Below are 16793 nucleotides of genomic sequence, written 5' to 3'. Positions count from 1 at the left end.
GAGGATGTTGCAAAAGTGAAATCTGCAAGAAGGCCCAAAACAAAACTGGATAATTTAATGCAGGAAAAGTCAATCAATGGCATTTAACTGGGATGGATAGGGCAGGTGTCCCTAGCTGGTGTATTCCAGAAGCTGGGAATGGGAGATGGGAAGGATCACTTAATAACTGTCTGTCCTGAGGATTGAAATTGGCTGATGTTGTGAGACAGGATCCTGGGCTAGTTGGACAACTGGCATGGCCCAGTCTGACTGCTTCGATGTTCTGTTTGGCTGTTCTTGTCCCTCTGGACAAGGGACAATGGTCCCCCCCCCATCCTGATGTGGACAGAAAATGGTTGGCGAAAAGCTAGTGTAGGTGAGCAAAGGTTTTATATGTCCCTGATGGTCTAGTGGTTAGGATCCAGCACTCTCACTGCTGTGGCCTGGGTTTGATTCCCAGTCAGGGAAGGTAGCCTCAATCTTCACATGACAACTGCCTAGCCATTTTTCTCACTATCGCATGTTACAGCAGCTGTGACCCAAGAGGTTACTTCAGACTCCTTCCCACCTCTCCCTCACTGCTAAGACAACACCTGCCATTTTCAGAAGGGGCAGAGCTGGTGACTCAAACTGCCCCTTTCCTCTTCCGTGTGGGCAGCCCTGCAGGAAGCTCTGTGGCACACACAGCACTAGCCCAGCACAGTGTCAGGTTGGCACAAGATCCATTGGTTTGCTTTGATTGTTGAAGGAGACAACACAGAACTGGCTCCAGCCCCCACTCAGTAACCTGGGGAAACGACCCATCAGGCCTGGGCCCCTCGGAGAGGCAACGATTCCCCACTGGCCAGGGCAGAGCCTCCCTCTGACACAGTCCTGGAGCCTTCTCCCCCTGGTCCTGCCTCCCCCTTCACTCAGCTCTCACTGCTCGGTGCTGCCAGGGAGGGGCCTCACTGCTCGTCAGTGTTCCTGTTCCTGGAGCAGGGTGAGTTTCGTCTTGTGCACCAATATTGAGTTTGTAGGCACCTGTTTGGGGGTGAGCCCCCACGGCGTCTGCCAGTTACTAACAAATATCTTAGCTACAAGTTATGGGAGAAAGACACTAACCCAAGGGATAATTAACACCTGGCTGCAGCTAGTATCTGTCTCCCCCAGGGCCACTAGGTAACAGATGAAGAACAAGGCATGAAGCAGATCCAAGAGGCTGGCTAAGTCCAGTGTGAGAAGCACATGGAAAAAGACCCAAAGGCAGGTGAGAGAACAGACATCAGGATCAGGACCAGAGTAGCACATGTAAAACCAGGAACTCAAGAAAAGCCAGGACAGGATTATGAAGTGAAATCCCTCCTCCTCTCTACTTCAAAACTAATTTTGAACTTTTTGACAGTAGCCAACCATTCAGCTTGTGCTCTCTTCCTCCAGCTTCCCAACAGGAAAGAAGGAACAACCATCAACAGCAGACAACCATTACATCAAAGCAACACTATCCACTTGCTTCATGCTCAGAAGAAAACACTATCACTCCTTCTCATGGCTAGTAAGACCAACCACTTTCAACAACATTTCTCTAACTACCAACTATAGAAATGATCTCTGAAAGTACAGTCTTAACAGCAGCCTGCTCGCTACACACTCACCCTCATGTGCATCCACTTTCTCCTCATGGGGAATGTTTTCACACAACACTTAGAAAACTAAAGAACAGAAATAATCTCAGCAAAGTGCTTGTCCCATTCAAACACTCTCCACCAGGTTTAGAAATCTGCATATTAGAATATGCTCCGTGTCCCTGTTTACAGCAACACGTCTCCTGATTAGCATGTGGAGCACCTGGCAGCCAATCAAAATCTCTTGCTGTTTCTTCCTGAAACTGCAGTTCCTGGGGCTCCTCTAAGCCAGTGGTAACAAATTGCCAGTCCACGGACCAGCAAGGGGCTGAAAACCCCCTGCCTGCCAGGCAGAAGTGGAAAGTGACTAAGTAGAAATACTTGATTACACTACTCAAGACCTTTTTTGAGTATTTGTACTTTACTCAAGTAATTTATTTTTGTCACACTTTGATTTTTATTCAAGTTATTTTTTTAGACAATATTGTACTTTTTCTCCACTCCCATTTCCAGAGGCGCTGGGTTACTCTCAACTTGCATCGTTCTGATTTGCTAAAGCCCAGCTGCATGTGCAAGCACCGGTCATCCAAGAAATAGCCAATCCACAAGCACAAAGCCCCTGCCAAGGAAGAAGCCTTTTAATAGCTGCTCCAACACCTTGTCATTCAAACCCAGTATCCCTGCAGGCCCTGCCAGCCTGAGACCTGAGCGAGCAGGGCGGCTGCCCAGGGCTCCGTGCTGAGGGGGTGATATGAGCAGTCTCATGTGACCTTACCTGGGGCCAGGCAGCTAAACAGGAGGGAACCCAGCACCCGGGGTCACGGGGGACAGAGGCACTTACTTGTGCCGGGTGAATCCTCTGCTCTGGGGGGAGCAGCAGCAGGGTGGGTGGGTGCCGGGGGCAGGGGCTCCCCATTCCCCCTGGGACAGAGGCCCCTGTGGAATCCCTGTGGGGGGAGGTGGGGCAGGCTGTGCTGGAAGAGGCTGGGGGTGGGCGGCTGAGGAGGGTGGGGATTGAAGACGCGTCTGTGTGGGCACTTGGGCAGCCAGCTCGTCAGTGAGCAGCAGAGCACACGGGCCCGTTGCGACCCCCAGCCGAGTCCCCCAGCTGCTCTCCCAGGGCTGTGGCCGACCAGCCTGCACTGCTGCCAGCCCGGGCTCAGCTCTGCAGCGACCTGCCCAGGTGCCTCCCTGCCAGGGGCTGCAGACGTGTCTGGTGGGGTAGAGAGGAGGGACGTGTCTGCCCAGCCAATGTGAGGGGTGCGCCTTTGGGACAGAGAATTTCTGTTCCTTCTCCTTGTTTCTTGTCTGGCCCTAGTGGCCTAATGGACAAGGCACTTGTCGCCGGAGTTGTAGTTTCAAGTCGCACCTGAGGTATAGAACTGTGACCTTCTGAGGGTTGATTGGGAAGCCCTGGCTTGATTTTCCCCATGGGAACTGAGAGATGGTTTCCTGAGAAGTGCCACATCCCATAGGACAGCAGCTGTCTAGTCCCACCAGCTCCAGGAGTGACTCAGAACTAGGGGGCTGGAGCAGAGCAGGATCTGTCTGGTGACAAGGCAGAGGCTGAGGACGGGCAGCTCTGGCTCAGTAGGAGCAAGGGGGGAGCTACTTTGGCCTGGCCCTTTTCCAAAGCCCTTGAGCATGGGGCTGGCATTGGGGGAAAGTTCCCTCATCAATGGGATGGGGAGGAGGCTGGGCTAGGAAGGCGCCGTTCTCCCTGCTCTTGCTCCCAGATGACATGGCTGCCAGGCCTGGGTGCGGGCAGACTGGCAGTTGCTGCACCAACACGGGCAGGAGGCCCCGCTGATGGGGGGGAGGCAGCCCCACCAGCAGGCACAAGGCTGGGTCAGCATATGGTGGGAGGTGTTTGACTGTGTTTCCCTGCTGACATGGCGCTAGGATTGCCAGGTGTCCGGTTTTGAACCAGACAGTCCAGTATTTGAGCTTTCTGATCAGGAAACAAACTGAGAAAATAGAAATGTCTGTTAGTTTCTAAATAACAATAATAACAATAATGTCGATTGTGATGTCATGTCAAGTGTCTCCGGTATTTTTGTAGAAACCATCTAGCAACCTACACAGAGCCCAGGTGACAGGACACCTCCTAGTACTCACTGCTGCTAGCAACACCCTCACACCACTCCTCACAGCTCCCCCCACCATGGGGCAGGCAGGAGGGATTGTTCCCCCCAACTGACAGAGGGAGGGACAAAGGCTGAGAAAGGCAAAGGGCCTTGTCTGACCTCACACAGCCAGTCTGGGATAGCACTGGGAACAGGACCCAGATACTGAACCTCCCCCTCAGTCTGGAGTTTCACACCCTGACTGATCAGAATAACGTGACCTCCAGTGAGATACAGCCCCACAGCCCAGTTAGGGATGGCTCAGCCAGTGGGTTAGAAGCACCGGGACACAGAGAGACTCAGGAGCTGCTCAGAAACAACCACTGGCGAGAAGCAGAACAATTCCCTCAGCAGTCGATTGGTTCTGGCTCATTTGCTGGGACTTAAGGAGAACAAGGAAGTCCTGAGTCTCCTCCCTGTGACTTCCTCCCAGCTCAGCCAATCAGAACTGGGACTAGAACTGGAAAGCTGTGTCCACACTGATGGGCTATGTCGACACTGGCGGGTTATTGTGCAAGAAGGGCCGTTCTTCCGCAGAGCATCCACACTGCCCACTCGCTCTTGTGCAAGAAGTTTTACAGTAAAGCGTGGTAAGAGAGGGCTTCTTGCGCATGAGCTATGCTCTTTTCTAACAGGTGTAAGTCCTCTTGCGCAAGAGAGCAGTGTGGTTGCGGGACAGGGGTTTCTTGCCCTATAGCTAAAATGGCCATCAGAGCTTTCTTGCACAGGAGAGCATCCACACTGCCATGGATCCTCTTGCACAAAAGCACATCTCCCACAGGGCAAGATGCCACCAGACATAGCCAAAGGGACCTTCAGAGATGAAGTCCAGTCCCCTGCCCTCACAGCAGGGCAAATCACCATCCAGATGGATGTCTGTCCAAAGTAGGAAGCTACCAGGAGTGGGGCTTGAACCCACGCAGACAAACATCTATTGGATCTTAAGTCCAACGCCTTAACCACTCGGCCATCCTGGTGATAGAGGGAAGGCTAGACGTGTGCAAGTTCTCTCCCAAATAGCCCAGGGACTCGCTCTCAGAGCATCTTCCAGGCCCATCCTTGTACCAGGGCTTCCCACCGAAAGGGTGAGAGAGCCTCCCCCTTCTCCCCAGTGAGGAGGGAAGCAGGGAAAGGGGAAACCAAACAAGACAAAACCCAACATCCCCAGGGATTCCGTGGGACAAAGGTCTGGTGGGGAAAATACCCCCCCCACCTTCACCTAGGCTATGTCTACACTCCCAGCTTCTTGCACGAGAAATATGCAAATGAGCCTAAGTGTGGAATATCATGGAGCCTCATTTACATACTTAATGAGCCACCATTTTTGCAGAAGAGGTTCTTGTGCCAGAAGGAGCTGTATACACTGCCCCTTCTTGCGCAAACAAACCCCTCTTGTGCAATGTCTTCCTGAAAATAATTGTCGTAGTGGCATTGCACAAGAGGGTTTTTCGTGCGCAAGAAGGGGCAGTGTAGACAGCTCCTTCTGGTGCAAGAGCCTCTTCTGCAAAACTTGCAGCTCATTAGGTATGCAAATGAGGCTCAGCGATATTCCATGCGTAGCCTCATTTGCATATTCCTCATGCAAGCATCTGTGAGTGTAGACAGAGCCCTAGTGTTTTCCCTTTTTTTTATACCATGGACGGACAAATCCATTCACAAACTTTTGCCAGACTGGTAACATTACATTTACATATCTGCATAACCATTATGCAAATAACAAATCTGCAAATATGGAAAAAAACTGTTACCGGTCCCTAACAGATCAGTGTTTGCAGATATCTACACTTAAAAAACAGAAACAATTCCCCTCAGGCTGCTGGTGGGGGCAGCTCCTCCCCCGGGGGGACTGGAGCCTGCAGAGGGAGGGGCGCAGGGAGAGGCTCCCACAGAGGCAGGGGGCATTTGCGACACCCTGGTTATAAACTTCAGAAAATTTGTTGGGGCAGAGAAGTTGGTGCCCCCAAGTGCCACCACCAGTCACCTCTGCCCCCCCTCCTGCCCGATGGGGCTGGGGGAGCTGCCATTGTATCTTTCCCCATCTCCTTCTGTACAAGCCCTGCCCTGTGTCTTCCCCTCCCCCAGCCAGGCTGCTCTTGCTCCCCCAGTCTCCTCCCAACCTCCCCTGCCCCCTTTCCCTTCCTGTGACCCCCCCCCCAAGTTTCCCTCCATTGCACCCCTGCTCCCAGCCACCCCATGTCTGGCATGATCCCCCCAGCCTCCCTTCAGCACCTCCTGCCTCCCCTTCCTGCCCCACCTCACACATCCCTGTTCCCCTTCACCTCTCCTATCTGCCCCACCCCTCTTGATCCCCCTCCCAACATTCTCTGGGATGGCTCCCCCCACCCCGCATGAGCTGGTAGCAGCTTCCCTGGCCCCAGGCTGGGATCACAGCCCCCTCTGCTGAGAGCAGCCCTGGGCCAGAAAACCCCACTGCCACCCTGGGGGGTCTGCTCTCTGGGAAGGGAAGGGAAGGGAAGGGAGGGTCTCTCCTACCTGCCCCCCCGAGCGCTGTCCACCCAGGGCGGAGGCTGGGCCGGGCAGGGACTGGCCAGGCTGGGGGCGCTGCCGTGGGAAAGGTTCCCAGGGAGCAGCGTTCTACATCCCACCCGCCCTGCGGGAGATTCCCCCTCCTGGCTGCAGCCCAGGCGCCGGGGGCCCAGCAGTGCTGCACCCAATGCTGCGGCTCAGGGATCCGCCCAGAGCCATTTCCAGGGGCCCTGCAAGTAGAGGGCAGGAAAGGAGCCAGGCTGAGGCTTTGCGGAGAGCAGGCCGGGGACCTGGCAGGAGGAGGCTCCAGCGAGCACAGAGCCTGCGCAGGGCCAGCCTGCTGGGAGGGGAGCAGGAGCATCCAGCACCATTCAGGCCAGCGGCAGCCGACACTGGGGAGCTCTGAGACTCCAGGGCAAAGGCCTCCAGCCCCCAGCCCCTGGGATTAGGTAGCCCTGGAACCAGGCCCCCTGGAGTAGCATTGTGGCCAGGGGGCTCTGACCCACAGGGAGGCTGGCCCCAGAGCCCAGGGCCTGGGAGTCTGGGAGTCTGGTCAGCAAGTGAGACTCGCCCATCAGTCCCCGGCTGCCGTTCCTGCCTGACCTGTGCCAGCGCCACGCAGGCCAGTGGGGCAGGATGGGGGGTGTCAGTGGGGCCCTGCTCTCAGTCTGTCCCTCACAGGCCCTGTGGGCTGCTGGAGGGCTGAGCCCGTCGCCCAGGCCTGGCGCAGGGATGGAACATGGGGCACTGGCGCAGGGATGGAACATGGGGCACGTTTCCCCCTGTGAGCATGTGCGGGGGCAGGAGGGAGACACACAGGCTGGGTGAAGGTTTTGTGCTGGGGCTGGAGGCTTGAGCCAGAGCTGTTGGCCTCTGCTGGACTTGCTCCTCCCCCCTCTCCTGCCTTGCTGCCTCCTTTGGCCAGCAGCGCTCAGGGGCAGCTGGGAGGGCCAGGACCAAGGGCAGAGGAGGTCAAGGCCTCTGGCATGCAGGGGAGGGATGCCAGGCCCAGGCAGGAGAAGGGGCAGCACAACACTGCGTTTCTGCCTGGTTTCACTCAAGGGTCCTTCTGCAGGTGAAGCGCCCATTAGAGCCCCCTGTGTTGCTGGGCTCTCCTGCCCCAACACTCACCCAAGGGCTACCTGGGCAAAGCAGCCTGCCCCAGGCCCCCTTCCAAAGCTCAGCTGGGGCAGAGCAGAGGCCTGTGGCTGGGGATCAGCAAAAGCCCTTAGGTTGCTTTTTTTTGGCCTATCTCCTAGAACTGGAAAGGTCATCAAGTCCAGTCTCCTGACTTGTCAGCAGGACCAAGTACCATCCCTGATGAATTTTTGCCCCAAATGGCCTCTGCAAGGATTAAACTCACAACCCTGGGCTTAGCAGGCCAATGCTCAAACCACTGAGCTATCCCTCCCCAAACATCTTTGTAGTCAGCATGGGGCTTGAACCCATGACCTCAGTATTATTAGCACCAGGCTCTAACCAACTGTGCTAGCTGGCCTACTGATTTGCCTCCACCTGAAAGGAGAGATTCCTCTTCCTCCCCCTGGCTGCAGGCCAGGCCTTAGGACCAGGCGGCTGCCTTGGGTCTGTCCCTTTGGGGCCTGGGGCTACAATTGCCAAAAAGGTTTGGGTTCCAGCTGCCAATCTAACGTCTTAGGCTGCGCAGACCTCAAGACACGGCAGGAGCTAGAGGGGAACGGTGAACGGCTGCACTTTGGAATGGGAACATGTTCTCTGGAACCATAAAGTAGAACAGTTTGAGGGCTGTTTTGAAGGAGGGCACCATGGCTTAGTTGGCTAAAGCAACTGCTTTGTAAGCAGAAGATCCTGGGTTCAACTCCCAGTGGTGCCTTGTGGTGAGGCCAATGTGTCTCTTCTTTCCACCATATCCCAACACATATCTGGAGTTGGTTTTAAGGTTTGCTGGTGTCCTAACAGTGGAAGTAGGATGGCAGCAAAGAGCTGGTGCTGGTGCCCTCTGGGTTTGATTTAGCAAGACTTATCTAGACTTGCTAAATCAAACTCTGGGAGATGGATTGCAGCAGAAATCTCCACCTGAGTGAAGACATTGCCTAATGGTGCAATTAGTTAGATGCTGACCACAGCCAGTCTGAGCCATTCTAGTGCTCCGGGCATGTGGCACTGCCCCCTGGCTCATGGTGCATGTGCGGCTCCACCCTGGCTGCACAGTGCATATACAGCCCCTCCCCCAGTGCATATACAGCCCCTCCCACAGCACATGCGTGGCCCGGATACAGCTGCTGGAGCGCAGCCCGGATCCCTCCTCTAGGGTGCACAGTGCAAGCTCAGCCCAGTCGTCGCTGCTGGTGTAAGGCCCCGCGGCCATGGGGGGAAGGTTGCTACTGGCTGGCACCGCGGGGCCGGCGCTGCGGGAGCTGGGTGTGCGGTGCCTGATGCGCGCCCCTTACAGCTGCCATCAAGCCTCCTCCATCGGTTGGTGCCCGGCTCACCCATGCCTCTGTCTGGCCCTGGTTAGAACCAAGGGGATTGGTTTGAATGTGTCACTTTCACCCCTGGGAGCAGCTCAGCCATGCAAAGGGGCTGCCTGGGGCAGGACATTAGCCCTGGAGGGCAGGGGTGGGTGTGGCAGTGACATCACAAGGGCCTTTTGCAGCCCCTCAGCTTATTGGCTAATGGAGTTTGGGAGGTGATGACCTCACAGAGAGTCCATGACAATGGCCAGGTGGGACAGGCTGCAGTGCAGGGGCCATCTCAGAGCCCCCCCATGGCTTTGCTGCAGGGAGTCTCCTTGAGAGTTGCCCTTGAGGCCTTTTTGGAGCCTTCTCCTTTTGCTCGACTAACTGACCTAGAAGGCCGGCGTCTCTGTGGAGAAGGGAAGAGCCTCCAAGAAGAATAACTCTAGCATAGCAGGGGAATTAGCTCAAGTGGTAGAGCGCTTGCTTTGTATGAGAAAGACAGTGGGTTCAATGCCCACATTCTCCATTGGTAGGGGCAAGCCCCATTCTACTTTTTACTGGCAGAGCCAGGCAGGGGGCTAAGTGGGTCCAGTAGCCCCACTTCCTACTTACTCTTCCCAAAAGCCAGCCATGTTGGGGCAGAGAGCTACTGGACACCAGCCCTCCTGGGCCAGGCAGTGGCAGGAGCACTGGAGACAGGTTGCAGATGGGGCAGAATTAGCTCCACGGGAAAAGTGCTGCCCCTGTGCATGAGAGGAAGCAGGATTCACTCCCATCTTCTCCCACCTGCTTGCGGGGCTGGCCCCTTTCCTGCTGCACCAACTCTTATTCCCACCATGCACTTTGTGCAGTGGCCAAGGCACCTGGCTGGGAGCCAAGACTCAGGACCCTTTCCCAAAATATACAAATCCCTCCCACCCCCAATCCTCTGTTCTGCTCACACAGGAACCACAATGATATCCACAGCACATGCCAAAGGCCACAACTTAACTGTGGTTGTGTTATGCTTAAAAAAAACACCCGGGATTTTTTCAGAGGGATAAGGCAACACACCACATTTTTTGATCATACATACATTAATCAATGTTTATCATATGTATATGACATCACACTCATGCACTCGCACACGCACACAAACACACTCCGTCTGGTTCTGTGGTCACCAACAGGTCGATCGCGATCTACTGGTCGATCGCGAGGCCTCGACCAGTCGCTCGTGAGGTGTCCTGTCTGCCCCGCCCCCATTTCCCTCCCACTCCCGAGAAGCCCCACTACTTAGCTCAAGTGAAAATGGAAGTATTGTCGGCTTCCCGGGGATGGACAGAAGTTCCGCAGCTTAGCGCCTCTTCCGGTGATTCCAGAAGTGAGCTAGCTGCTCTGCCGGATGTACTGAGGGAGGGAGCATCGGGTCCCTGCACCACGCAGGAGGGGTCAGTCAGCCCCATGGGAGGCGCGCAGGGGGTTTCCTGGTGCACGCGGGGTAGTTGGCCCCGGGGCAGGTGTGTGCGTGGGGCTTCCCTGCGCATGGGGGGGGGGGTGTTGGCACCGGGGCAGGCACACGCTGGTTTCCTGGGGGGGGGGGAGAATCCTGGGAGGAGGGAGATGCCTCTACTGGCACCCTACTCCCCAACCCCTACTCCCCAGCCACAGAACTCTGTCCCCACTCTTCTTGCTCTGCCAGCTGAGCTATTGAAGCTTCTCTCTCACTGCTCCTTTGTCCCATGGCAGGAACAGAATCCGGGACTCACCCAATCAGGCTGGTGCCCAGTAACCCAAGACAGACGTGCACATCCACACGCTGGCAGCAGCTGTTGTGGGACTCTGCAAATCCACCATTAGACCTGAGTCCCCACGTGCCAGGCAGCCCATGGGAGGACTCTGGGGTCTCAAGCAAACAGAGTTTCTGGCGGGGGCGGGGACTGGGGAGGGTCTCAGCAAACTGGGCTCTCAGAGCACAGGGGGAGTTTGGGGTCTCCGGAGGGGTGAAGCATCAAACCAGCCCCCTCCTGACCTAGAAAACAGATGTCCCTGTAGAGAAGGGCAGAGTCACCAAGAGATTTAGTGCTTGCATAGCAACGTAATTAGCTCAAGTGTTAAAGTACTCACTTAGCATGTAAGAGACAGTGGGATCAATACCCACCTTCTCCAATGGTGTGTGGTCCCTATTTTTTCACAAACAGAGCCATCCAGAGGGCCAAGAGCCTCCAGTGCCCCTCCCTCTTCCTACTCACTCACCCCAAAAGCCAGCCACAGCTTAGTTCCAAATCAGTAAATCTTATTGCACGAGGGATAACGCCCCTCCACTGCTGCTATTTCAAAATAGCTCCTGCCCAGGGCCATTCAAAGTCATTATTTTCCAGTGCTTCCTGGGGCTCTAAGTTGAGGTGGAGTGGCCACTGGCGGCTTCTTGTGCAACAACTCCTTTGCGGAATAGTTCTTGTGCAAAAGGTCTTGCACAAGAGAGCGTCCACACTGCCATGTGCTTTTGTGAAAGAGCATCCATGGCAGTGTGGAAATTAAGAAATTAATTAATTAATGTTGCCTGTCAACACTGTCCTCTTGTGGAAGAGCTCTTGCACAAGAAGGTTTATTCCTTGTGGGGAGAGGAATAACTCTTCCAGAAGAAGCCCTGTTTTCTGATGCTGTACTGTAAATTTACTTGCGCAAGAACATGTGTGCAGTATAGACTGCACATCCGAGATGGATTGCTGCAGAACTCTCCATCTGAGTGAAGACGTGGCCTAATGGTGCAATTAGTTGGACGTTGACACTAAGGCTATGTCTATACTCGCGGCTTCTTGCACAAGTACAGCCGTTCTTGTGCAAGAATCTGCAGAGTGTTCACACTGCCTGCCTGCTCTTGCGCAAATAAATTTGCAGTACGGCATGGTAAGAGAGGGCTCCTTGCGCAAGAGCTACACTCTTTTTTGACAGGTGTAAGCCCTCTTGCTCAAGAGCTCTTGCTCAAGATGGCAGTGTGGATGCTCAGCAGGGATTTCTTGCACAAGAAAGCCCTATGGCTAAAATGGCCACCAGAGCTTTCTTGCGCAAGAGAGTGTCCCACTGCTGGTAACTCACAGAGGCCCTTGTTGCCCTTGGAAGGGGTATGGCCAAAATGAAGGCCTTGCCGTGAGCAGGATTTCAACCTGCGCAGGGAAACCCTACTGGATTTCAAGTCCAACACCTTAACCACTTGGCCATCACAGCTGCATAGATTGAGAGACCAGGGAAACTGGTAAATGATCCCAGTGTGCAAACCTAAGGTCACCTGCCACAGAATTCACACAGCAAACCATTTCAACAGCTGGGCAGAGGAGTCCTGGCTGTTCTGGTCTTAGGCTGCCTTGGATGTGAGTTCTGCTTCAAGGTCTTCTCTCCTCCTTCTTGGTCTTCCTCTTCTCTTCTCCCCTTTTCCTTCTTCTTGCTGATCTCCTTCTTGGACCCCAGTTTATATAGAGAAACTCAATACTGCTTAGTTCTTCCTTAACCAATTATTTTAGTATAATTTCACTAACCAGACATAACATATTGCAACAGAATGACCTCACCAATCATACCCCACCACCTTAGTAGATTTACACCTAGCAAAATCAATTATACAGCAGACAGAAACAGATCCAAACCAGACTATCACACAGACAAACAATAGGAAAGTGAGGACAAGAATCATAGAATACCAATTGCACAACCACAACTATTGGTAAGCAGTCTTTTACCAGACAACATGCTGGTAATTAAGTTTTCTCTACTCACCTTGAGATCTGTTTCCTGCCTGGTGACAGTGGGTGCCACTAGGATAAGACACTGCCCCCCCGCCTTGTGTTACACTATTTAAATGTCATATAGCTGGAATATGAGCATATGACTCCAGGCTTTACAGCTAATTGCTGCTGCTCTTCCATCTGGCTGCAGAAGAAGGCTTCAGTTTAGACCTACTGAATACCTACAGGCCTTCCAATAGGGTTACAGAAAAACCACAGTGCTACATAGGACCTTTCCAGAGCAAAGACAGCAGGATATGCAAGCACAGATAAATGGAGGTAAATACAACTGTGAAGGGACTTCAACCCTTAACCTTTTGATCCAAAGTCAGACACCTTATCCTTTAGGCCACACACTCTTGTGTTGGGTAACACTGGACTTCTTCAAAAGCGGCGAAGTTATGCATCTGACGAAGTGGGCCTTTGCCCATGAAAGCTTATAGACTAACTGAAGTGTAGGAGCATAAGGTGCCGCAGGACTCCTCGCCGCTTTTGCAGATTCAGTCTAACACAGCTACCCCTTTGATACTGGACTTCTTGAAATCTGTAAGTAGGGAGTAGTCTCCCTAGTCGATCAGGTTTTATTATTTTCCTTGTTTGGGGGTTAGAAATCACATCTGAACTGGTGAATTATTCTTACTTTGTGTAACTAAGGATTACAGCCCAAGGATTTTTCCTGGCCGACTATAACCAGGAGGCAACCAGACAACTCTCAAACACCACATTTTACAAACCTCTCCCCTCTGATCCCACCTTGGACTACCAAAAGAAACTACACTGTCTCCTTAAAAGCCTCCCCACAGCTACTCGGGAACAAATCCTCACAGAATCACCTTCTGACCCCCGACCAGGATTGTTCTATCTACTTCCCAAGATCCATAAACCTGGGCACCCCAGACGTCCCATCATCTCTGGTATTGGCACGCTCACTACTGGTCTATCCAGCTATGTAGACACTCTTCTCAAACCCTTCGTAACCAATACCCCCAGCTATCTCCGAGACACTACTGACTTCCTAAGGAAACTACAAAACATCGATAACCTCCCCAATAATACCATCCTTGCCACCATGGATGTAGAAGCTCTATATACCAACATCCCACATGAAGACGGATTACAAGCAATTAGAAACACTATCCCAGAGGACACTACTGCCAACCTGATAGCAGACCTATGTAACTTTGTTCTCACCCACAATTATTTCCGGTTTGAGAACAACTTATACCTCCAGATCAGCGGCACAGCCATGGGTACACGCATGGCCCCACAGTATGCTAACATCTTTATGGCTGACCTAGAACAACGTTTCCTCAACTCCCGTCCCCTTTCACCCCTCCTCTACCTACGGTACATCGATGACATCTTTATGATCTGGACACATGGCCAAGAAACACTGGAGATATTCCACAGAGATTTCAACAACCTACACCCCACCATCAACCTCAGCCTGGACCATTCTACACGAGAGATCCACTTCCTGGACACCACCGTACAAATCAACAATGGAAAATTAGACACCACTCTCTACAGAAAACCCACCGACTCATAGAGTTACCTACATGCATCCAGCTCCCATCCAGAACACACCACACGATCCATCGTCTATAGCCAAGCCCTTCGATACAACCGCATCTGCTCTAACCCCACTGACAGAGACCAGAAGCTTCAGGATCTCTACCAAGCATTTATAAATCTCAACTACCCACCCAGAGAAACAAAAAAGCAAATTGAAAGAGCCAGACGAATACCTAGAAACCATCTACTTCAAGACAGACCCAAGAAAACCAACAATAGAACAGCACTTGTCATCACCTACAACCCCCAACTTAAACCTGTCCAACACATCATCAATAAACTACAGCCTATATTGGAACAGGATACCATACTCAAAGAGGCTCTGGGAGACAGACCCATAGTCTCCTATAGACAACCACCTAACCTCAAGATGATTCTTACCAACCACCACAGGACATACCACACTAATACCAACCCTGGTACCTTCCCTTGCAACAAACCCCGTTGCCAGCTTTGTCCACATATTCATTCTGCTGATACCATTATTGGACCTAACCAAGTGAGTTATAAGATCAAGAACACATATTCCTGCGCATCCAGAAATATAATCTACGCTATCATGTGCCGAAAGTGTCCGTCTGCTATGTACATTGGACAAACATCTCAGACACTTCGCCAAAGGATTAATGCCCACAAAACAGATATCAGACAAGATCACAAAGAGAAAACAGTTTCTTGCCACTTTAACCAGAAAGGACACTCTCTAAATGACTTAGCCACCTGCATTCTGCTACAAAGACCTTTTACATCTGCACTTGAAAGGGAATCCTCTGAACTGTCATTCATGTTAAAATTCGACACTTACCAACAAGGACTTAACAAGTCTTTGAACTTTCTCACCCATTACCAAGACAGTTTCCCCAATTATCACCTGTAATACCATTAACTCACAAACATCCCACTCTCCCTACCTTTAATATCAGCAATTCACAGACTCTTACCTTCCTTCCTCCCCCTTCCCACCCCCCCCCCGCATCCCCCTTCTGTTCTGCAATGTGATTTGTCCTTTTCATATTTGTTCATTTTTTTTAATTGTATCCTTTGGTATATATGGTTGTGACTATTTTCTTCCACTATTTGATCTGAGGAAGTGGGTCTGGCCCACGAAAGCTCATCATCTAATAAACCATCTTGTTAGTCTTTAAAGTGCTACATTGTCCTGCATTTTGCTTCAACTACCCCAGACTAACACGGCTACATTTCTATCACTATCCTGAATCTATGTTACTTCATGGCTATCTACTACCTAGGCTATCTCCATACTGCACCTCTCTTCTGCAAAAGTTCACACAAATGAAGTACTGATTAGCATATTGCCAGACTCATTTGCATAATTAATTGGGGTCTGTTTTTGCATAAGAAGCTTTTGCGCAAAGAGGATCTGTGTAGACTGGGGCTCTGCCTTCTTCCCGTGGCTCCAGCCTGGCCTTGGCCTCTTTCCTGTCAACCCCATGGGGCCAGGGGAAATGAAGGGGGCCATTTCAGAGTCTGGTTGGGGGCAGTGACCTGTCCATGCCGTGATGGGGGAGGGGAGAGTGTCACACGGCTTCTACTAGAGCTGGTATTTAAATAAAAACAAAAATAAACAAGCAGCTGGGATGGGGCTGCTGGAGGGAGCTGGGAAAGCAGAGGCAGACTGAGCGCTGAGAGTCCCAGGTGCCCATCAAAAACATCAGCTGTTTGTCCCATGATGGGGTTCAAAAACAACCTGGACATTATAATCTAACCAGCTGACAAAGGTGGTGCTGTGGTCATTATGAATAAGGCCGACTATAACCAAGAGGCAACCAGACAACTCTCCAACATCACATTTTACAAACCTCTCTCCTCTGATCCTACCTCGGAATACCAAAAGAAATTACTCTGTCTCCTTAAAAGCCTCCCTACAGCTACTCGGGAACAATTCCACACAGAAACACCTTCTGACCCCTGACCAAGATTTTTCTATCTGCTTCCCAAGATCCATAAACCTGGACACCCCAGACGCCCCATCATCTCTGGTATTGGCACACTCACTACTGGTCTATCCAGCTATGTAGACTCTCTCCTCAAACCCTACTCAACCAACACCCCCAGCTATCTCCGAGACACTACTGACTTGCTAAGGAAACTACAAAACATCGACAACCTCCCCAATAACACCATCCTTGCCACCATGGATGTAGAAGCACTATACACCAACATCCCACATGAAGACGGATTACAAGCTATTAGAAACACTATCCCAGAGGACACCACTGCCAACCTGATAGCAGACCTATGTAACTTTGTTCTCACCCACAATTATTTCCAGTTTGAGAACAACTTATACCTCCAGATCAGCGGCACAGCCATGGGTACACGCATGGCCCCACAGTATGCTAATATCTTTATGGCTGACCTGGAACAACGTTTCCTCAACTCCCGTCCCCTTTTACCCCTTCTCTATTTACGCTACATCGATGACATCTTTATGATCTGGACACAAGGCCAAGAAACACTGGAGACATTCCACAGAGATTTCAACAACCTACACCCCACCACTAGCCTCAGCCTGGACCATTCCACACGAGAGATCCATTTCCTGGACACCACAGTACAAATCAACAATGGAAAATTAGACACCACTCTCTACAGAAAACCCACTGACTCATACAGTTACCTACATGCTTCCAGCTCCCATCCAGCACACTCCATACGATCCATCATCTATAGACAAGCCCTTCGATACAACCACATCTGCTCTAATCCCACTGACAGAGACCAGAAACTTCAGGATCTCTACCAAGCATTTATAAACCTCAACTACCCACCCGGAGAAATAAAAAAGCAAATTGAAAGAGC

General features: G+C 52.1%; 5 non-coding genes across 5 annotated transcripts; 2 read left to right on the top strand and 3 right to left on the bottom strand.

The window, feature by feature from the left end:
• Positions 1-375: 375 nt before the first annotated feature.
• On the top strand, positions 376-447 carry TRNAE-CUC (transfer RNA glutamic acid (anticodon CUC)). The gene has a single exon. It is a non-coding gene; the product is annotated as a tRNA-Glu (tRNA).
• Positions 448-1369: 922 nt separating this feature from the next.
• LOC142820568 (small nucleolar RNA U3) lies at positions 1370-1585 on the bottom strand. Its single transcript, XR_012897795.1, has one exon. It is a non-coding gene; the product is annotated as a small nucleolar RNA U3 (small nucleolar RNA).
• A 3018-nt stretch (positions 1586-4603) lies between these two features.
• On the bottom strand, positions 4604-4686 carry TRNAL-UAA (transfer RNA leucine (anticodon UAA)). The gene has a single exon. It is a non-coding gene; the product is annotated as a tRNA-Leu (tRNA).
• Positions 4687-7974: 3288 nt separating this feature from the next.
• Positions 7975-8048, top strand: TRNAT-UGU (transfer RNA threonine (anticodon UGU)). Its single transcript has one exon. It is a non-coding gene; the product is annotated as a tRNA-Thr (tRNA).
• Positions 8049-11759: 3711 nt separating this feature from the next.
• Positions 11760-11841, bottom strand: TRNAS-UGA (transfer RNA serine (anticodon UGA)). The gene has a single exon. It is a non-coding gene; the product is annotated as a tRNA-Ser (tRNA).
• Between the last annotated feature and the right edge of the window lie 4952 nt (positions 11842-16793).

This window comes from Pelodiscus sinensis, chromosome 26 (genome assembly GCF_049634645.1).
Source record: "Pelodiscus sinensis isolate JC-2024 chromosome 26, ASM4963464v1, whole genome shotgun sequence".
In the NCBI taxonomy this organism is placed as follows: domain Eukaryota; kingdom Metazoa; phylum Chordata; order Testudines; family Trionychidae; genus Pelodiscus; species Pelodiscus sinensis.
Note: the sequence above shows the minus strand (reverse complement) of the source record. Positions and strands in the feature narration are given on the sequence as shown.